Source organism: Staurois parvus, unplaced genomic scaffold (genome assembly GCF_062004578.1).
Source record: "Staurois parvus isolate SC_StPar_1 unplaced genomic scaffold, SC_StPar_1.0 ptg000487l, whole genome shotgun sequence".
NCBI lineage: Eukaryota > Metazoa > Chordata > Amphibia > Anura > Ranidae > Staurois > Staurois parvus.
Genome location: NW_028318283.1, coordinates 294,881 through 318,674, shown reverse-complemented (window position 1 = coordinate 318,674; position 23,794 = coordinate 294,881).

Sequence of the window (23,794 nt, the reverse complement as noted above, 5' to 3'; positions counted from 1 at the left end):
GTTGAGCTGTTAACTTCCATGGATGGCCTGAACGGTTCTGTGAGATGGTTGTAGCTCCATCCTAAATTTTTGTATCACTTTTGCTACAGTATTCTGACTGATCAGTAAACCTTTGCAGACCTTCTTGTAGCCTTCACCTTTCTTGTGTAAAGAACTTATTTTCTTTCTCGGCCCTGTGATATTTCTCTGACAGCACGAAATGGGAGGGGTTTTCTTTGTTAGCTAACGCCCTTTTATAATCACCTGTCTGCTGGACCCCTGTTTAATGAATAATTAGACTCACCTGGAGTTGAATTCTTGTAAATTAGGATTTTGTTGTCTAAAATTTAGCTTTGCTCCTAAGACTTTCCTTGGGGTGTATTCATTTTTGCAACATGGTCTTGAATGAATTTGTTAGGAAAAATCATTTTTTTGTATGTGCAAATCAACAAATCTTGTTTGCAATCAATAGCCCGTATTTGTGGGGGCACTTTGTAGTATAGTGTCCCATAATGTTGATTCTAAAAGGAAATGAAAGGTTTTCTGACAAATCTGTTGGTGTGTACTAATTTATGCTGAGCACTATATATATATATATATATATATATATATATTTCAGATATAAACAAATTAAAATAATCATAATACATGTATAAAATAATGCATAGATAATAGTTAAAAATATATAAGAAATTAAAATACACTTATAAAAGATTAAAAATTACAGATAAAAATATGTTAAAAGCACAGGTATCATAATTAATACTGTATATAACATAAATAAATAAATTGCTTATAAACATGCATTAGAAAGATCATATTATATATAAAAACAAATAATTTACAGACAAAAATAATAAAGAATAAAACAACAAAATACTGTATATAAAAGAATAAATGATATATAAAAATATGTTGGAATGGGATAATGTATACAAAAGGAATAAATTGAAGATAGAAATGCAATAAAAGAATAAATTGCAAATAAAAATGCATGCAAAATTAAAATACATTTATAAAAGCATAAATTACAAGTAAAAAAAAATTTAAAAATATTATAATACATACTGTATATAAAATAATAAATTGTTCATAAACATGCATTAAAAAGATCATATTAAATATAAAAACAAATAATTTACAGACAAAAATAATAAAGAATAAAACAACAAAATGCTGTATATAAAAGAATAAATGAGATATAAAAATATGTTGGAATGGGATAATGTATACAAAAGGAATAAATTGCAGATAGAAATGCAATAAAAGAATAAATTGAAAATAAAAAATGCATAAAAAATAATTATAATAGCATAAATTACAGATAAAAAAATTAAAAAATATTATAATACATACCATATAAAAATAATAAATTGCTCATAAACATGCAGTAAAAGGATCATATTAAATCTAAAAACATATAATTTACAGACAAAAATAATAAAGGAGAAATTGCAGAAAAAAAATCCATAAAACAACAAAATACTGTATATAAAAGAATAAATTACATGTAAAAATATGTTGGAATAAATTACAGATAGCAATACAATAAAAAAAGTCTTAACACAAATATCAAAGAGTAAATTGCAGATAAAAATGCATAAAAACAAAAAAATACATATATAAAAGCATAAATTACAGGTAAAAAATGTTTAAAAATATTATAATACATACTGTATATAAAATAATAAATTGCACATAAACTTGCATAAAAAAAATATTAAATATATAAAATAATAATTTACAGAAAAAATTCATTAAAAGAATCACAACTCATATATAAAAGAATACATTGCAGATAAAAATGAATAAAAAATACATATATAAAATAATAATTACCTATAAAATTTTTTAAAAGTATCATAAAACACATAGAAAATAATAACTTGCCCATGCACAAGTATTAAAAGAATCATCATAAATTTATAAAAGAATAAATTGCAAATAAAAATGCATTAAAATAATCATGACACATATATAAAAAAATAAATAGAGGATAAAAATGCATTTAAAGAATCATGATACATAGAAAGAAAATAATAAATTGCAGAAAAACTTGCAATAAAAGAATTATAATAAACTTATGAAAGAACACATTGCAGTTGAATCAGCATTGGAAAAAAAATTATAATACCAACAATACCAACGGCTATGAGAAACTGTATTTGTATTATGGTCTTGTAAAGAAATAAAAAATAAATAAATTGCAGATAAAAATGCATAAAAGGAACCATAAAACCACTAATATATTGTGACTATATATGTGTTGATGTTACAGCCTCGCTAATAGGCATTGGCTGGTTTTATGTGATTACATTATGAACAATTTAAAGCATCTATTGCCTTTTGGTTTGGTGCCTATATCTGTGTATATATATATATATACAGTGAAGGAATAAGTATTTGATCCCCTGCTGATGTTGAATGTTCGCCCCTCACAAAGAAATGATCGGTCTAAAAATCGAATGTTCGGTGTATTGTAACACTGAGAGACAGAATACAACAACAAATTCAGCAGAAATGCGTCTAACAAATGATGACTGATCTGCATGTTCATGAGGGAAATAAGTATTTGATCCCCTTCACAAAACATGACTTAGTACTTGGTGGCAAATCCCTTGTTGGCAATCACAGAGGTCAGACGTTTCCTGGAGTTGGCCACCAGGTTCGCACACATCTCAGGAGGGATTTTGGCCCACTCCTCTTGGCAGATCCTCTGCAAGTCATTAAGGTTTGGTGGCTGATGTTTGTCAACTCGAACTTTCAGCTCCCTCCACAGATTTTCAATCGGATTAAGGTCTGGAGACTGGCTAGGCCACTCCAGGACCTCAATGTGCTTCTTCTTGAGCCACTCCTTTGTTGCCTTGGCCGTGTGTTTTGGGTCATTGTCATGCTGGAACACCCATCCACGACCCATTTTCAATGCCCTGGCTGAGGGAAGAAGGTTCTCACCCAATATTTGACGGTACATTGCCCGTCCATCGTCTCTTTGATGCAGTGCAGTTGTCCTGTCCCCTTAGCAGAAAAATACCCCCAAAGCAGAATGTTTCCACCACCATGTTTCACAGTTGGGATGGTGTTCTTGGGGTCATAGGCAGCATTCCTCCTCCTCCAAACACAGCGAGTTGATTCCACAGAGCTGGATTTTGGTCTCATCTGACCACAACACTTTCAACCAGTCGTCCTCTGCATCATTCAGATGTTCAGTGGCAGACTTCAGAGGGGCCTGGACATGTGCTTTCTTGAGCAGAGGGACCTTGCGGGCACTGCAGGATTTCAGTCCTTGTCGGCGTAGTGTGTTACCAATTGTTTTCTTGGTGACTGTGGTCCCAGCTGCCTGGACATCATTGACAAGATCCTCACGTGTAGTTCTGGGATGATTCCTCACTGTTCTCATGATCATTGACAATCCACAAGGTGAGATCTTGCATGGTGCACCAGACCTAGGGAGACTGACACTTGTTTTGTGTTTCTTCCATTTGTGAATGATTGCACCAACTGTTGTCACCTTCTCACCAAGCTGCTTGGCCATAGTTTGGTAGCCCAGTCCAGCCTTGTGTAGGTCTACAATCTTGTCCCTGACATCCTTGGACAGCTCTTTGGTCTTTGCCGTGGTGGAGAGTTTGGAATCTGATGGTTTGATTGCTCCTGTGGACAGGTGTCTTTTATACAGGTAACACAATGAGATTAGCAGCACTCCCTTTAAGAGACTGCTTCTAATCTCAGCTTGTTACCTGTATGAAAGACACCTGGTAGCCAGAAATCCTGCTGAATGATAGGGGATCAAATCCTTCTTTCCCTCATGAACATGCAGATCAGTCATCATTTGTTAGATGCATTTCTGCTGAATTTGTTGTTGTATTCTGTCTCTCAGTGTTACAATACACCGTACATGCGATTTTTAGACTGATCATTTCTTTGTGAGGGGCGAACATTCAACATCAGCCGGGGATCAAATACACATTTCCTTCACTATATATATATATAAATAAAATTATATATATTTTATATTGTATGTATATATCAGGGGCGGGCTGACCATTTGGAAACTCGGGCACTGCCCGAAGGCCCTGAGTCAGTAGGGGGCCCCATGAGATGCCCCTGGTACCTTTTTCATAGGCTTTTTTGAGTTTGAGCAAGGACACAGAGGCCCCATGATCCCCTATTGCCCGGGGGCCCCAGGAGTTGTTAGTCTGCCCCTGGTATATATACTGTATGAGTTGCTTCTGGACACCCATCGAGGGAGGCCCGTCTATCAAGAGCTGCAGCACGCTTTCTCCAAATCCTCCTTGTGTCTGAACATATGAATAAGCCTTGACATCCCAATGCCTCTTCATTATTCCATTCTGGATATTACAATACACAGCAGCAACATCATTCATTTCCAGAAAAGCTCCACCTCATTAAAAAGCTGTCCTTGAGCTCCAAGCAGTGACTTTACCCAGGCTGAGATGATGTCATCTGTCTGCTGCAGGCAGGAGAAAGCATTTCCTCAATCTCCTCTCCCCCAGGGATCAGACTGTACACTGTAGCATGTTATAAGGTGGCTGCGGCAGAGGCTGCTCTGCATGAGACATTTGTGAACACAGCCAAAAACTGCACCGGCACCAGGATTTGCATGATTGTGTCATCTCAATCCAGGGTGTAGATGGTCATATAGATGGTACCACCCTTCTGGAGATAACATTAGAAGGCATTGTCAGGGGAAGTACTATGACCTGTGAGAGGTAATAAATACCTGGAAGTATTACACTGACACATTACTATCATGAGAAAAATGTAACTGATGACAGGTTCACTTTTAACAAAGGATGAGGATGACAGCTCTGGAACTTGCCTCATCAGCAATGGCATCTCCTAAATATCTGTAATGGAATATGTAAGAGTCTGGAGCCTCTGCCGTGTTTTCTTGCTGTCTGGGAGCCCAGGCTCTCTGACCTCCTTTCGTGCAAGGATGTCTATTTAAAACACTCATTACATGAATGTCAGGAGCCTTCATGCCGGCTGAATGAAAAGTCACCGTAATTTTTCTAAGAGATGAATTCCTGCATCGTCAGCTCCATCTAGTGGACAAAATGTAGACTACCCTTTCACTGAAGGATTTCAGAAAGCTATACCACATTTTGGCCACTAGATGGAGCTGATGATACAGGTGACATGGATTATGGTGACATTTTGTTGAGCTTCTGATATTTGTACAATTAATGATTTATCAATCGACCCCCTAGGTGAGCCTGGGACAGGATAAGGGGGACAGCTCCAAATGGTCCAAAATACCAAAAACCAAACAAAAATCCTAACTTTTCCCACTTTATCCCAAATTAAAAATAGAAAATTGCATTCATGGTAAAGTGTATCTCTAGTTAAAAAGTTTTTTTTTTTGGGGGGGGGGGTCACATTATAGAACCCCTGCCAGGTTTTCCCCACTATCTGTGGCCCCATTCAAGAGATTTCTTTTCACTTCCTGTTGAAGTGACACCATCATACACAAGGAGAGGAAGCAGTCAGGCAGATTGGCACATTTCTGGATTTGAGAAGAACAGGACGGGGAACAATTTAATAAAAAAAAATGTACTTCCATTTTCAGATCTAAGTTGGTGGAATAGGCTGGTGAATGAGACTCCAGAAGGAAAAACAGATCGATTAAAAAAAAGTGGAATCCCAGATCTGAGATGAGCGGCTAATCCGACTCCGAGACCTCGCTGCACTCCGGATTTATTACAATGGATAATTGCTACTTTTCTTACAAAGCAAACTCTCATTTCTCTTTTCATTCTCTCCTAATTCAGCAGGCCAACAAATTACCCCGACAGCTTCCCTGAGCCGCTGATGGAAGATTTCAGGGATGTCATACAGCAGATTTGTTCTGATGTCATGAAATGTTCCTTAGTGCTCCAGTCATGGTGTCACCTTCTCCATCCACAATATATCAGCATTCAGGTCCTCCGGGGACTGGCTCATTCTTTCTATATGTCTTCCATTGTTGTTCCAGGTTTGATGCCATTATAGGCTGAAGGAGGCTCACAAGTGAAACATTCTGGTGTTCTTCCATGGAATTACAGGACAGGAAGTCTGCTATTTCCTTCATTCATTCTTCCTTCTCCTCTCCTCCCCTCTCCTTTCCTTTCCTCTCCCATCTTTCTCCTCTCCACTCCTCTTCTTCCTTCTCACTCCTCACCTTTCTATTACCTCTCCTCTCTTCTCTTCTCCTCTCCTATCTGGTCCTCTTCTCTTCTCTCCTTTTCTCTCCTCTTCCTCTCCTCTTCTTCCTTCCCTTCTCTATCCTCACCTTTCTTTTTCCTCTCCTCTCTTCTTCTCTCTTCTCTCATCTTCCCTCTCCTCTCCTCTCTTCTCCTCTCCTATCTGTTCCTCTCCTCTTCTTCTTTATTCCCTCTGGTTGACTTTTTTTCCCTCTCCTCTCTTCTTCCCTCTCCTCTCCTATCTGCTCCTCTCCTCTCCCCTCTTTCTCCTCTTCTTCCTCCTTTCCTCTCCTCGCCTTTCTTTTTCCTCTCCTCTTGTCTTCCTTTCCTCTCATCTTCCTCACCTCGCTCTCTCCTCTCTTCTCTTCTCCTCTCCTCTCCCCTCCTCTCTTTTCCCCTCCTCTCCTTTCCCCTCTCCTTTCCTTTCCCCTCTCCACTCCTGTCCTCTTTTTCTCCTTTCTTATTCCTCTCCTCTCTTTCTCCTCTCCTTTCTTATTCCTCTCCTCTCTTTCTCCTCTCCTTTCTTATTCCTCTCCTCTCTTTCTCCTCTCCTTTCTTATTCCTCTCCTCTCTTTCTCCTCTCCTTTCTTATTCCTCTCCTCTCTTTCTCCTCTCCTTTCTTATTCCTCTCCTCTCTTCTTTTTTTCTTCCTTTCTTCCCACCTAGTGGGTGGCACAGGAGGCTAGGTGGCACTGTGGGAAGGGGGGACGCTGTGGAGGCTGAGGCTCTCTGGGAGCACTGTGGGCACCTATGGGAGGTTGAGGAGCACTATGGGAGCCGGGGGACCCTGTGGAAGATTAAAGTGTTAGTAAACCACAAAAAATAAAACAAACCTTCTCCCTGCAAATCAAGAGCATAATGTGCTATATGCATCCTCACCGGGCTTCCTTCCGGGTTCACAGGCTGCGGCATTTGACTGACCAAACCCCGATGACATCACTCCCATGCATGCGCACGGAAGTCTCGGCCATGGCATGGCTCTCAATGGACAGCACACCATCCACTGAGCTTGTCAGAGCATCATCAAGTAAATATCTCCTAAAGACTGCACACATTCAGGAGATACTTACTGTACGTACAGGTAAGCCTTATTATAGATTTACCTGTAAGCAGGGCATTTTTTTTCTGAGAATAGGTGCAGGAACTCCCCCCTTCTGAATCTTGTCTCCATCCCCTATCCACCTCTGAGCACCATCCCTTAGTTCCACCCCCTGCCCACCTCTGAGCACCATCCCTTAGTTCCACCCCCTGCCCACCTCTGAGCACCATCCCTTAGTTCCACCCCCTGCCCACCTCTGAGCACCATCCCTTAGTTCCAACCCCTATCCACCTCTGAGCACCATCCCTTAGTTCCACGCCCTACCCACCTCTGAGCACCATCCCTTTGTTCCACCCCCTACCAACCTATGAGCACCATTCCTTAATTTCAACCCCTACCTACCTCTTAGCACCATCCCTTAGTTCCACCCCCTGCTCACCTCTGAGCACCATCCCTTAGTTCCACCCCCTGCTCACCTCTGAGCACCATCCCTTAGTTCCACCCCCTACCAACCTATGAGCAACATCCCTTAGTTCCACCCCCTACCCACCTCTGAGCACCATCCCTTAGTTCCAACCCCTACCCACCGCTGAGCACCATTCCTTAGTTCCACCCCCTGCCCACCTCTGAGCACCATCCCTTAGTTCCAACCCCTACCCACCTCTGAGCACCATCCCTTAGTTCCACCCCCTGCCCACCTCTGAGCACCATCCCTTAGTTCCACCCCCTGCCCACCTATGAGCACCATCCCTTAGTTCCACCCCCTGCCCACCTCTGAGCACCATCCCTTAGTTCCAACCCCTACCCACCTCTGAGCACCATCCCTTAGTTCCAACCCCTACCCACCTCTGAGCACCATTCCTTAGTTCCACCCCCTACCCACCTCTGAGCACCATCCCTTAGTTCCAACCCCTACCCACCTCTGAGCACCATTCCTTAGTTCCACCCCCTACTCACCTCTGAGCACCATCCCTTAGTTCCACCCCCTACCCAGCTCTGAGCACCATCCCTTAGTTCCAACCCCTACCCACCTCTGAGCACCATCCCTTAGTTCCACCCCCTACCCACATCTGAGCACCATCCCTTAGTTCCACCCCCTACCCACCTCTGAGCACCATCCCTTAGTTCCACCCCCTGCCCACCTCTGAGCACCATCCCTTAGTTCCACCCCCTACCCACCTCTGAGCACCATCCCTTAGTTCCACCCCCTAGCCACCTCCCAGTACATCTCCTTATAGAGAATACACAGTCCAGTATAATTTTGTGGTGCTAAGTAATATATATGGAATTTGTTCATGATAACAAGAAAAGAAGTAAAATAGATCTGCTGCACCCAGCAACAATAGCCTCCTCCAACAACAACAGTTCCCCCACAGCAACAATAGATTCCCAACAGAAAAAAACAGATTTCCCAGCAGTCAGCATCAGTAGACCCTTCCCTCAACATTAGATACCTTCAAGCAACAACTGATCTCCCACCAGCAACAATAGACCACCATATAAAAATAAATCCCCTCCAGAGACAAAAGATTCCCCAGCAGCCAGCATCAATAGATCCTCCGGCACCCCTTACCATTACATACATTCAGTGCTGGAGGTCCCGGAACTGCGTTCCCCCGCAATCCCGCTGAAAAAAAGCCTTGCCTGTAGGTATAAATACACAAACAAGACTTTCCTACCACTTTAAGGGCTCGTTCACACTAGGCTGTTTTGCCAACGCTTGCCAAACGCCCCTATAGCTTTTGGCAAGCGTTGGTCCGGCGCTCGGAAAACGCTCCGCAAACGCCGCATGCGCGGTTTAGCGGCGGTTGCTAGGCATTTGCCGAGCGTTAATAACGCCCCACAAATGCCTATAATGCAGTTTGAGTGGTGTTACCGCTCCGCAAACGCCCCGCAAACGCGTCGCAACCGCACCGCAAACGCCGGCCGGGCGTTTGCGGAGCGGCACCATAGACGAGAATAGGAGGCTTCAAAGCCTCCTGACTCGTCCAGAGGCGTCCGTTTTGCCGCGACACAACGCGACGCAAACGCTCCCGTTAGAACAGCACCATGTGCTGTAATGTGCAGAATTGGCAGAGGCGTTTGGGAAGCGGTAAAAACGCTTCCCAAACACCTCTCTGCCGCCTGCACACAAGGCTAGTGTGAACGTAGCCTAAGGGATCCACAGCTGGCTGGAGGCCCAAGAGAGAGATGGCCGTAGCAGCGGGCCATGGCCAGGAAGGTTAGAACCACAGATCTAGAGGACAGAAGACCCCATTAGATACCAGAGCATTGCTATTTCAAGAACAGTCCCACAATGGTGTCCCTGGAGACTCCAAAGCAGCTATAAAAATTTCAACCCTCTGGAAGTTAAAGCACAGACACACCACGACAGCAGAGACACAGAAGGCAGAGACACAGAAGGCAGAGACTCAGAAGGCAGAGATACAGAAGCCAGAGACACAGAAGGCAGAGATACAGAAGCCAGAGACACAGAAGGCAGAGACACAGAAGGCAGAGACTCAGAAGGCAGAGATACAGAAGGCAGAGATACCGAAGGCAGAGACACAGAAGGCATAGACACAGAAGGCAGAAACTAAGAAGGCAGAGACTCAGAAGGCAGAGACACAGAAGGCAGAGATATAGAAGGCAGAGAGACAGAAGGCAGACACACAAAAGGCAGAGAGACAGAAGGCAAAGACACAGAAGGCAGAGACACGGAAGGCAGAGATACAGAAGGCAGAGATATAGAAGGCAGAGAGACAGAAGGCAGACACACAAAAGGCAGAGAGACAGAAGGCAAAGACACAGAAGGCAGAGACACGGAAGGCAGAGACACAGAAGGCAGAGACACAAAAGGCAGAGACACAGAAGGCAGAGACACAGTAGGCAGAGACACAGAAGGCAGAGACACAGTAGGCAGAGACACAGAAGGCAGAGATACAGTAGGCAGAGACACAGAAGGCAGAGACACAGAAGGCAGAGATACCGAAGGCAGAGACACAGAAGGCATAGACACAGAAGGCAGAAACTCAGAAGGCAGAGACTCAGAAGGCAGAGACACAGAAGGCAGAGATACAGAAGGCAGAGATATAGAAGGCAGAGAGACAGAAGGCAGACACACAAAAGGCAGAGAGACAGAAGGCAAAGACACAGAAGGCAGAGACACGGAAGGCAGAGACACAGAAGGCAGAGACACAAAAGGCAGAGACACAGAAGGCAGAGACACAGTAGGCAGAGACACAGAAGGCAGAGACACAGTAGGCAGAGACACAGAAGGCAGAGATACAGTAGGCAGAGACACAGAAGGCAGAGACACAGAAGGCAGAGACTCAGAAGGCAGAGACACAGAAGGCAGAGACACAGTAGGCAGAGACACAGTAGGCAGAGACACAGAAGGCAGAGACACAGTAGGCAGAGCTACAGTAGGCAGAGACACAGAAGGCAGAGACACAGTAGGCAGAGACACAGAAGGCAGAGACACAGTAGGCAGAGACACAGAAGGCAGAGACACAGAAGAGAGAGACACAGAAGGCAGAGACACAGAAGGCAGAGACACAGTAGGCAGAGACTCAGAAGCCAGAGACACTGTAGGCAGAGAAACAAAAGGCAGAGACGCAGAAGGCAGAGACGCAGAAGGCAGAGACACAAAAGGCAGAGACACAGAAGGCAGAGACACAGAAGGCAGACACACAAAAGGCAGAGAGACAGAAGGTAGAGACACAGAAGGCAGAGACACAGAAGGCAGAGACTCAGAAGGCAGAGACACAGAAGGCAGAGACACAGTAGGCAGAGACACAGAAGGCAGAGACACAGTAGGCAGAGACACAGAAGGCAGAGATACAGTAGGCAGAGACACAGAAGGCAGAGACACAGTAGGCAGAGACACAGAAGGCAGAGACACAGTAGGCAGAGACACAGAAGGCAGAGACACAGAAGAGAGAGACACAGAAGGCAGAGACACAGAAGGCAGAGACACAGAAGGCAGAGACACAGTAGGCAGAGACTCAGAAGCCAGAGACACTGTAGGCAGAGAAACAAAAGGCAGAGACGCAGAAGGCAGAGACGCAGAAGGCAGAGACACAAAAGGCAGAGACACAGAAGGCAGAGACACAGAAGGCAGAGACACAGAAGGCAGAGACACAGAAGGCAGACACACAAAAGGCAGAGAGACAGAAGGCAGAGACACAGAAGGCAGAGACACAACAGGCAGAAACACAGAAGGCAGAGACACAGAAGGCAGAGACACAGAAGGCAGAGACACAGAAGGCAGAGACACAGAAGGCAGAGACACAGAAGGCAAAAACACAGAAGGCAGAGACACTGCTGTCACTGAAATAGCAGTTGTGGGTGGACTGATAAATTAAATGTATGCATAGACTGATAGCAGAGGGGGAATTGCAGGAACCTTGGCATCGTGTCTGCAATGAACTCTGTCTGAAAGGAGAAGGGACTTCTGGGTAATGCCATTCCCATACAGACTTCGCCCAAATTTCAGTAACGTTCTCACAAGGCGGTTGCACCAATTAGAAGTGCAGAAAAGTTTTCCCCAAGTTTCAATGTAAATAAAGTAATTAAAGATTAATCATGCAGGACTAATTGCAGATTTCGGAAGGATAAATCCCGCGCACTTCTGGAGCGCACCTCGCCTGCATTTACCGTGAAGAGTAGAAAATGGGAGATAATTGGGAAAATAATAAGATAGACCCCCACCGAGAAGTTGGGTTCAATCAATCGAATCTAATTGCCAAAAAAAAAACCTCATGTGAAGACAGGAGGCTCGACCGACATCCTTCAACGCAATTAAAAAACCGCAAGGAACTTTCGTGGAGCTTCTTGTTAAAGGTGTTCTGTGGTCGCCTCCCGCGGGGTGAATACTTTCGGCTACAATGAAACGGAACCTGGACTGGCTCACTTACTGGATGTTTAACCGTTTTATATGTGATTTCTGTGCCAAAGGGTTGAGCGCGCTTCGTCTTGGGCTTCAAAGGCTGAACTTCAGCCATCCCTTCAGTGTTGCACCTCTCCCGCACTGTGCAGGCGCGCGGGTACGTACAGCATTGGAGGCCGGTTCACATGCCTCCATACTGCCTAGCAACATGTTAAAAGTCTCTGGGACTATATGGCCCGCTGTTTTCCTTCACCTTTGGCCAGGGCCGGTGCTAGACTATGTTGAGCCTTAGGCAAGACCAGCCACTTGCGCCTCCTCCCAAAAAAAACAAATAAATAAAAGAAAATTAAAAACAGTTGAACATATTAAATCAAAACATGAAACTGCGCAATTTCTTTTAAGGGACTGAGTCTGAGAGGAACACTGGAAGGAGCGGCAGCTCAGCTGCTACACTGGCCTAGGACACCCGGCATCTCCTTCTTTTCTTTCTTCCTCCCCTCTGCTGCCCCTCCTCTGAGCTGAAGGATCATTGATGACGTGGCAGTATCCCACACATAGAAAGTGCCGGCCTGTGCTGCGCCCAGGTGCCCCTAGGAGGCAGTGTGCCCTAGGTGGCCAATTAGTTTGCCTGGTGTAAGCACTGGTCTTGAATATGGCAACTTTAAGCACTAACATGCAAATTTTACTACATTTAGATTATGGTCCAACAATGGTTTTGATTGCTATATTTGTATTTGGGTGTTTACTAGTGATGGACACTATCATGAGCACCCCCCTGTTCGGTTCGCGGTCGAACATTCAAACGTACCAAAATTTCAACCGCGAACTTCGAACAGGGACAATTTACTGAGCGGTATATTACCGCATCTGAGTAGGTGATAACATACCGCTCAGCTACTAAAATCTGGCAAAGACAATTGCCGACATTGCTCGACAGTTAAAATGTAAAAAAAAAAATGGCGTGGGCTCCCCGTCCCATCCATACCAAGCCCTTTCGGTCTGGTATGGATTTTGAGGGGAACCCCCACGCCAAAATTTAAATATAATGGCGTGAGGGTCTCTACCAGAATCTATACCAGATAAGCCCCCCTGCCCGCAGACCCCCACAACCACCAGCCAGGGTTGTGGGGAAGAGGACCTTGTCCCCATCAACATGGGGAAAAGGTGCTTTGGGGGAAATGTTGAGGGCATGTGGCCTGGTATGGTTCAGGAGGGGTGCATGCTCAGATATGGGTCTGGTATGGATTTTGGTGGGAACCTCCACACCATTTTATTTAGATTTTGCCGTGGGGGTTCCCCTCAAAATCCATACCAGACCCATCCGAGCATGCACCCCTCCTGAACCATACCAGGTCACATGCCCTCAACATGCCCCCCAAAGCGCCTTGTCCCCATGTTCTATTATTAAGTGATGCGGTATTTTAGTAGTGAAACATTCTTTGTTCTTTCAGTTGTCATTGGGGTTCCCCGTTGACCGCTGAATGTAAAGAGAATTGCCGGCATTGCTCGACAATTAATTTTATAAAAAAAATGGTGTGGGCTCCCCCGTCCCATCTATACCAAGCCCTTTGGGTCTGGTATGGATTTTGAGGGGAACCCCCACGCCAAAATTTAAATAAAATGGCGTGGGGGTCCCCACCAAAATCCATACCAGACCCATATCTGAGCACGCACCCCTCCTGAACCATACCAGACCACATGCCCTCAACATGCCCCCCAAAGCACCTTTTCCCCATGTTGATGGGGACAAGCTCCTCTTCCCCACAACCCTGGCTGGTGGTTGTGGGGGTCTGCGGGCAGGGGGGCTTATCGGAATCTGGAATCCCCCAGATCCCGCCCCCATGTGAATGAGTATGTGGTACATGGTATCGCTACCCATTCACAAAAAAAAGTGTAGTAAAAATGCAGTAGACAGTCTTTATCAAAAACAAAAATTAAAAAAAGTCTCGCCAAGTAGATCCAACATCAATCACGATGCCCGCCGCCCCCGCCGACCCAAAACTAGAAAAAACCCCGTTCTGCTCTTGATGCTGGCTCCCGTCGTCTGACAGCTGCGGCGGGATGACAGTTCTTAACCACTTTCCTACTGGGCACTTTTACTCCCTCCGTGCCCAGACCAATTTTCAGCTTTCAGCGCTGTTGTAGTTTGGATGACAATTGCGCGGTCATGCAACATTGTACCCATATGACATTTTTATCATCTTTTCCAAACAAATAGAGCTTTATTTTGGTGGTATTAGGTAGCACTGATTGACACTGATAGGCAGCACTGATGGCCACTGATAGGCAGCACTGATGGGCACTGATAACGTGCCACCCACCAGTGCCCAGCCATGCCACCCACCAGTGCCTAGCAGTGCTGCCCAGCAGTTGTGCCCATCACTGCCCAGCGGTTGTGCCCATCAGTGCTCTGATGGGCACTGATGAGGCGGCATGGAAAGGCAGCACTAATAGGCTGCACTGATGAGGAGGCACTGATGATGCTGCACTGATATGCAGCAATGATGGTCACTGATAGGCGGCACTGATGGGCACTGATAGGCAGCACTGATAGGCAGCACTGATGGGTGACACTGATGGGTAGCACTGACTGGTGGCACTGCTGGGCATTGATTGGAGGCACTGATGGGCGCAACTGCTGGGCAGCACTGCTGGGCACTGCTGGGTGGCACGGCTGGGCACTGGTGGATGGCATTGCAAGACACTGATCATCAGGCCACTGATCATCAGTGCCCCGATAATCAGTGCCGATCTGCTCTGTAACAGCTGCCGGTTATCGGCAGTACTTTCCTCATGCTCTGACAGTGTGAGGAAAGTGCTGCTGATAACTGCCAACTGTATTTACTCCGTGATCTGCTGTGTCATTGGACACAGCTGATCACATGGTAAAAGGTGCTGTGATTGGCCTTTTACCATATCACGTGATCATCTGTGACCGAAGGTGCATGCTGCTGGGGGAGTGCGGGGGGCATCATATGACGCCCTCCAACATCCGGGTAACTGCGCTGTAGCCATCATTTGGCTATATCATGGTTAGCAAGTGGTTAAATACTGTGATGACGTCACAAGGGGGTGGGGTTATCCCTGTCCCCTTGTGACGTCATCATGCACTTTGAATGGCCTGTGGTCAGGTGCATTGCTTTGGCCAATCACAATGCACTGTCAGGGCACAGTGCATTGTGGGATGCGGTGCGCAAACAGCCTGCCAAACGCCCTTACCGTTCGTGTGTTCAGCGAACACACGGACGGCGCATGTTCGAGTCAAATGTTTAGCAGGACTATGACGTCATTATGACACCAGGGGGCGGGGTTTGACCTTGACTGTCTTCACTGATTGGTGGATTGTCTGTTAAATGTGTCTTAGTTTGCACTGTACTCTGTCACTTGCCTGACGAAGGGGCCCTGCTTGGCTCTGAAACGTTGCCGCTGTATATATTATGTGACCACTAATTAAAGCTTTGGACCCTTCTGAGGATTCCTTGGTGTGCTGGGGACATTCTTTCTCTTGGGTATAAAATAAGGTATGTAATGAAAATGTATGGAGGAAAAGGAGGAAAATTATAGGCGGAACTCCGGGATCTTCAAATATTGTCTAAATCCATTCCTCATGTGTATTCTTCTTGGATCTTGGTGAGCTTTGTGTATTTCTTCCATTGATGTCATCCAGGGTGAGACTTCCTGTAATAAAGACCGCTCACTGCTGCTCTCCCTCCTTGCGCAGGTGGGCTGGTCTTGTCTCCGCCCCCTCCTGTCGTTTTCTGCAGGCAGCCTGTAGTGGGAGAAGCCTGTTGAGCCCCTCCCACAGCTCTACCCTTTGCACGGGCTACTTACAGCACAGTGATGATGTCACTGCTACATTTGTAAGGTAATATCTGGGTTTTCAAAGGCATTTGTTGCACACAAAATTATATCCTTTGTGGCATCTGAAGAATATATTTCAATGAAAAGATTTCAACCACTCCCCGACCAAGCTATAGGCAAATGACGGCTACAGCGCGGTCGTCCAGCTCTGGGAGGGCGTGACATGACATCTTCCCAGAACCGCGCTCGCTGCGGTGTGCACCCGGCGCTCTCTGTGATCACAAATCATGGTGAATAGCCAATCACAGTGTCCCTTTACCACGTGATCAACTGTGTCCAATCACAGCTGATTACGATGTAAACACACTTGCTTGTTATCGGCAGTACTTTCCTTGTGCTGTCAGAGTGTGAGGATAGTACTGCTGATAACTGGTGAGTGTTAAAGGGAACATCTACACTGAAAATTAGGACACTGATTATCAGTGCTTTCAATCAGTGCCCATCAGTGCTGTTAGTCAGTGCCACCTATCAATCCCCTTCGGTGCTGCCTATTAGAGCCCTTCAGTGTTGCCTATTAGTGCCCATCATTGCCGCCTATCAGTGCCCATCATTGCCGCCTATCAGTACCCATCTGTGCCGCCTATCAGTGCCCATCATTGCCGCCTATCAGTGCCCATCTGTGCCACCTATCAGTGCCCATCATTGCTGCCTATCAGTGCCCATCATTGCCGCCTATCAGTGCCCATCTGTGCCACCTATCAGTGCCCACCATTGCTGCCTATCAGTGACCATCTATGCCACCTATCAGTGCCCATCAGTGCCGCATATCAGTGCAGCCTCATCAGTGCCACATATCAGTGCAGCCTCATCAGTGCCGCATATCAGTGCAGCCTCATCAGCGCCTCCTCATCAGTGCCCATCAGTGCAGCCTATCAGTGTCTATCAGTGCCGCCTCATCATTGCCCATTGGTGCAGTCTATCAGTGCCCATCAGTGCTGCCTATCAGTGCCCATCATTGCTGCCTATCAGTGCCCATCTGTGCCACCTATCAGTGCCCATCATTGCTGCCTATCAGTGCCCATCTATGCCACCTATCAGTGCCCATCAGTGCCGCATATCAGTGCAGCCTCATCAGTGCCGCATATCAGTGCAACCTCATCAGCGCCTCCTCATCAGTGCCCATCAGTGCAGCCTATCAGTGTCTATCAGTGCCGCCTCATCATTGCCCATTGGTGTAGTCTATCGGTGCCCATCAGTGAAGGAGAAAAATTACCCATTTGCAAAATTTTATAATATAAAATCCAAAAAATGTTTTTCCCCCAAAATTTTTGGTCTTTTTTTTCATTTGTTTATCAAATAAAACACCCAGTGGTGATTAAATATGACCAAAAGAAAGCTCCATTTGTGTGAAAAAAATATTCGAAAAAAATGTCATATGTATACAGTGTTGCATTACCGCGCAATTGTCATTCAAAGCGCGACAGCGCTGAAAGCTGAAAATTGGCCTGGACAGGTAAGGGGGTAAGAGTGGCCGGTAGGCAAATGGATAAAGAATGTTACCCCAACACTTCATAGTCCTGGTATGTGCCTGCTGTACCATGTGCTTGTGTTTAGAAGTATCCTGTTCTCATTGTATTACATTGTATTGTAAATATCCCATGTTCCAGTCCCTCTGCTTTCCTGTTTCAAACTGACCACGCTAGGCATGACAGCTCATCCCTCTCAGAGTGGTCAGTTTTCTGACTGTGCTGAGAGAAAAGGCCTGCCTGTCCTCCAATGGTCAGACTTGTGCTGACACCCCCCCCCCCCCACACACACACACACACATACACATACACACCTATTCACTGGGAAGACCATTGTCCTGCTGATTCTCCTCCCTCCACCTCTCCAAGCCCCTTATGCAGCTGAGAACAGAGGGCATGTGATCTATTACAAAAAAGGGAAAATAAGGTATTTATATATTTTTTTAATATCTAAACACAAATGTGTTGTCTTTTGTTTCTATTTTTAAACTGAATGGGCTGTTTTACATGGTAAAGGTTCACATCTACTTTAATCTAAGTACAAGTAAAGATTTATAAAATGATTACATCCCAGGTGTGTGTTTGTTATCACACAGAGAGAGAGAGTGGGCTGTTACAGTGATTGATAGCATGAAAACCTGCAGCCTGTTCATCTCCCCTTTATCCTTCAGTCATGGAGATCTGAAGATGGAGATGGATGAGTGGAAACCACTTGGCTGCCCTGTATGGAGAGCTCAGTGAGAGGCGCTATGAATATAATGTACATTGTTTATTTCACTGAAAGATGGGGATGTCATCCTCATGGATAGCAGGACATTAGGTGCACCTGGCTCTGTGAGTGCGCCCCCTCCCTGCAGAACACAGAAATACATCATGTATGGATCATTTCCTCTCTCTCTGCCTGTCCTTCTGCTCCTTTGTCCTGTCCCTGGATCATCTTCTGGATTTCCCAGCAGTCGGCCTCTTCACAGACAAACAGGCGGCTCAAGAGATTCTCAGCTGCTTCACTCAATACATCGAGCAATGACTGCGCAGATACTTCCAATTCTTCCTCTATGGGGGGACATCCGGACATGTCCTTATAGATCAGCTGTACTCCCTATAGGGTCCCCTTAAAGCAGAACTCCAGACCTACCTAGATTGGAAAAAGACCATCTAATGGAACTCCTCCTGTGTTGGAACTAATTCATTTCAGTGTTCTCTCTCTCCCTCCCCCCTCTCTCTCTCCTCTCCTCCCTCCCCCCTCCCCCCTCTCTCCCCCCTCCCTCTCTCTTTCCCTCCCTCCCTCTCTCCCCCCTCCCTCTTTCCCTCCCTCCCTCTTTCCCTCCCTCTCCCCCCTCCCTCTTTCCCCCCTCCCTCTCTCCCCCCTCCCTCTATCTCTCCTCCCTCTCTCCCTCCCCCTCCCTCTCTCCCCCCTCCCCCTCCCTCTCTATTTCCCTCCCTCTCTCCCTCTGCCCTCCCTCTCTCTTTCCCTCCCTCTCTCCCTCCGCCCTCCCCCTGTCTCCCCCCTCTCTCCCCTCCCTCTCTCCCCCCTCCCTCTCTCTTTCCCTCCCTCCTCCCTCCCTCTCCCCCCTCCCTTTCTCCCCCTCTCTCTCCCCCCCCTCTCTCTCCCCCTCTCCCCCATCCCCCCTCTCTCCCCCTCTCTTTCTCTCTCCCTCTCTTTCTCTCCCTCTCTCCCCCCATCTACACCCTCTCTCTTTCTCTCTCCCTCCCTCTCTCCCCTCCCTCCCCCCTCTCCCCCACCTCTCTCTCTCCCTCACCCCCCCCCCCCCCTTTCTCTCTCTCCCTCTCTCATCTCCACACCAGTCCCAACAATATTGCAGCTCACCAAGTCTACAGCTCATTCTCATGCACCAACGGTACAACTGGACCTCAATGCTAGCCAGCTATCCTGGGACGCCTTTATTTCCTTTATGAATGACTTCAATCATTATTCTCCTTTCCTCCTGATTTGTACTGTCATTGGCCCTCCTCTTACAGCTATTATCATTTCCGATCCTTGGAATGTGTGGGCATGTACTATATACACAGTCCTATAAGAGGGTCCTGTACTATATACACAGTCCTGTAGGAGGGTCCTGTACTATATACACAGTCCTATAAGAGGGTCCTGTACTATATACACAGTCCTATAAGAGGGTCCTGTACTATATACACAGTCCTATAAGAGGGTCCTGTACTAAATACACAGTCCTATAAGAGGGTCCTGTACTATATACACAGTCCTATAAGAGGGTCCTGTACTATATACACAGTCCTATAAGAGGGTCCTGTACTATATACACAGTCCTGTAGGAGGGTCCTGTACTATATACACAGTCCTATAAGAGGGTCCTGTACTATATAAACAGTCCTATAAGAGGGTCCTGTACTATATACACAGTCCTATAAGAGGGTCCTGTACTAAATACACAGTCCTATAAGAGGGTCCTGTACTATATACACAGTCCTATAAGAGGGTCCTGTACTATATACACAGTCCTATAAGAGGGTCCTGTACTATATACACAGTCCTGTAGGAGGGTCCTGTACTATATGCACAGTCCTATAAGATGGTCCTGTACTATATACACAGTCCTATAAGATGGTCCTGTACTATATACAGAGTCCTGTAAGAGGGTCCTGTACTATATGCACAGTCCTGTAGGTGGGTCCTGTACTATATACACAGTCCTGTAAGAGGGTCCTGTACAATATACACAGTCCTGTAGGAGGGTCCTGCGCTATATACACAGTCCTGTAGGAGGGTCCTGCGCTATATACACAGTCCTGTAAGAGGGTCCTGCGCTATATACACGGTCCTGTAGGAGGGTCCTGCGCTATATGCACGGTCCTGTAAGAGGGTCCTGTGCTATATACACAGTCCTGTAAGAGGGTCCTGCGCTATATACACAGTCCTGTAGGAGGGTCCTGCGCTATATGCACGGTCCTGTAAGAGGGTCCTGCGCTATATACACAGTCCTGTAGGAGGGTCCTGCGTTATATACACAGTCCTGTAAGAGGGTCCTGCGCTATATACACAGTCCTGTAGGAGGGTCCTGCGTTATATACACAGTCCTGTAAGAGGGTCCTGCGCTATATACACAGTCCTGTAGGAGGGTCCTGCGTTATATACACAATCCTGTAAGAGGGACCTGCGCTATATACACAGTCCTGTAGGAGGGTCCTGTACTATATACACAGTCCTGTAGGAGGGTCCTGCGTTATATACACAGTCCTATAAGAGGGTCCTGTACTATATACACAGTCCTATAAGAGGGTCCTGTGCTATATACACGGTCCTGTAAGATATTACTGTACAATACATGTAGTACAGAGCCCTTTAAGGGGTTCCTGTGCAATATGCGCAATCCTGTATGAGAAGAACTATACAGAGTCCTGTACTATGTGTAGCCAGGTGCTCGGCTAAGAATGGAGAGTGAGAGAAACACTGGCTGTCACTGCTGCCCTGCGGTGCTGAACTGGTTAACAGCTATATCAGCCAGAGGAGGGAGCTGCTGAGCAGGAAGAATTCAAAGACTGAGTCAGGCAGCAATGGTCTGTGGGAACTGTAGTCCAGAGCAGGGAGACTCTACTGTAATCAAGAGCTGCATTTTCCCAGAGAGAGATTGCCAGGAGGAGGGAAAGAGCTGCATTTTCCCAGAGAGAGATTGCCAGGAGGAGGGAAAGAGCTGCATTTTCCCAGAGAGAGATTGCCAGGAGGAGGGAAAGAGCTGCATTTTCCCAGGCTGTACAGGACTTTAACTTTCTCTTGCTGTAAGGGAGACCGGAGAATGCACATTGCTGACCCATGTTCACCACCACTGCTGCATATCAGTGGCCTGAGCAGGATCTGGAGTGCAAATGTGCTGACTGCCGGAACCACCTGGGTGCAGAGCAGAGAGCGCAATAATGGCTGTAGGTGACCAGATGATGAGCTGCAATATCGCTGGGACTGGTGAGCTGCTTCTGTGGGGATTTACTAATTGCTGCCAGAAAGACTGAGCCCTTTAAGAACTGACCATACTGCCATCTAGTAGCCATATTGCTACCTGCAAGCTTGACTGGGACTATTCTCATGTGCATCAATGGTACAACTGGGCCCCAACGTTAGCCAGCTGAAGAGTTGGGACTAAAGACTGCCCTGTTACAGACCTTCATCTATTGCTTAAGCTAAGAGGTACCTCTGAAGGCACATTGCTCCAAATCCTGGCCATCCTCCTAGAGTACACTTAGTATTACTATTCACAGCAGTTAAGGCTTTTATTGCAGATTTTGCTGATTCATTAGTTAATCTCAGTGTAGTGCTACAGAACCCTATTCTACGTTACCTTGGCTTAGTGATTATACTGTCTGGATGACCGAGTCTGAACCTTCCTTCTGTGTTCATTTATGCTCAAACCAACATTTATTCCACGTGCAAAAGAAACTTCAGTGTATTGACACCAGGGGCGGACTGACCATTTGGAAACTCGGGCACAGCCCGAGGGCCCGGGGTCAGTAGGGGGCCCCATGAGATGCCCCTGGTACCTTTTTCACAGGCTTTTTTTGAGTTTGGGCAAGGACACAGGGGCCCCATGATCCCCTATTGCCCGGGGGCCCCATGAGTTGTCAGCTACAAGGAAAGATTAGAGGAACTGAATGTATTCTCTCTTGAGAAGAGGAAATGAAGGGGGGATATGATCTTCATGCATAATACATACGGGGGGGATATGATCTCCATGTATAATACATAAGGGGGGATATGATCACCATGTATCATACATAAGGGGGGGATATGATCTCCATGTATAATACATAAGGGGGGATATGATCACCATGTATAATACATAAGGGGGGGATATGATCTCCATGTATAATACATAAGGGGGGATATGATCTCCATGTATAATACATAAGGGGTGATATGATCTCCATGTATAATACATAAGGGGTGATATGATCACCATGTATCATACATAAGGGGGGGATATGATCTCCATGTATAATACATAAGGGGGGATATGATCACCATGTATAATACATAAGGGGGGGATATGATCTCCATGTATAATACATAAGGGGGGATATGATCTCCATGTATAATACATAAGGGGTGATATGATCTCCATGTATAATACATAAGGGGGGATATGATCTCCATGTATAATACATAAGGGGGGATATGATCACCATGTATAATACATAAGGGGGGATATGATCTCCATGTATAATACATAAGGGGGGATATGATCTCCATGTATAATACATAAGGGGGATATGATCTCCATGTATAATACATAAGGGGGATATGATCTCCATGTATAATACATAAGGGGGGATATGACCTCCATGTATAATACATAAGGGGGGATATGATCTCCATGTATAATACATAAGGGGGGATATGATCTCCATGTATAATACATAAGGGGGGGGATATAATCACCATGTATAATACATAAGGGGGATATGATCTCCATGTATAATACATAAGGGGGGATATGATCTCCATGTATAATACATAAGGGGGGATATGATCACCATGTATAATACATAAGGGGGGATATGATCTCCATGTATAATACATAAGGGGGATATGATCTTCATGTATAATACATAAGGGGGGGATATGATCTCCATGTATAATACATAAGGGGGGATATGATCTCCATGTATAATACATAAGGGGGGATCTGATCTCCATGTATAATACATAAGGGGGGATATGATCTCCATGTATAATACATAAGGGGGATATGATCTCCATGTATAATACATAAGGGGGGGATATGATCTCCATGTATAATACATAAGGGGGGATATGATCTCCATGTATAATACATAAGGGGGGATATGATCTCCATGTGTAATACATAAGGGGGATATGATCTCCATGTGTAATACATAAGGGGGATATGATCTCCATGTGTAATACATAAGGGGGACATGATCTCCATGTATAATACATAAGGGGGGATATGATCTCCATGTATAATACATAAGGGGGGGATATGATCTCCATGTATAATACATAAGGGGGGATATGACCTCCATGTATAATACATAAGGGGGGATATGACCTCCATGTATAATACATAAGGGGAGATATGATCTCCATGTATAATACATAAGGGGGGATATGATCTCCATGTATAATACATAAGGGGGGGGATATAATCACCATGTATAATACATAAGGGGGGATATGATCTCCATGTATAGTACATAAGGGGGGATATGATCTTCATGTATAATACATAAGGGGGGGATATGATCTCCATGTATAATACATAAGGGGGGATCTGATCTCCATGTATAATACATAAGGGGGGGATATGATCTCCATGTATAATACATAAGGGGGGATATGATCTCCATGTATAATACATAAGGGGGGGATATGATCACCATGTATAAT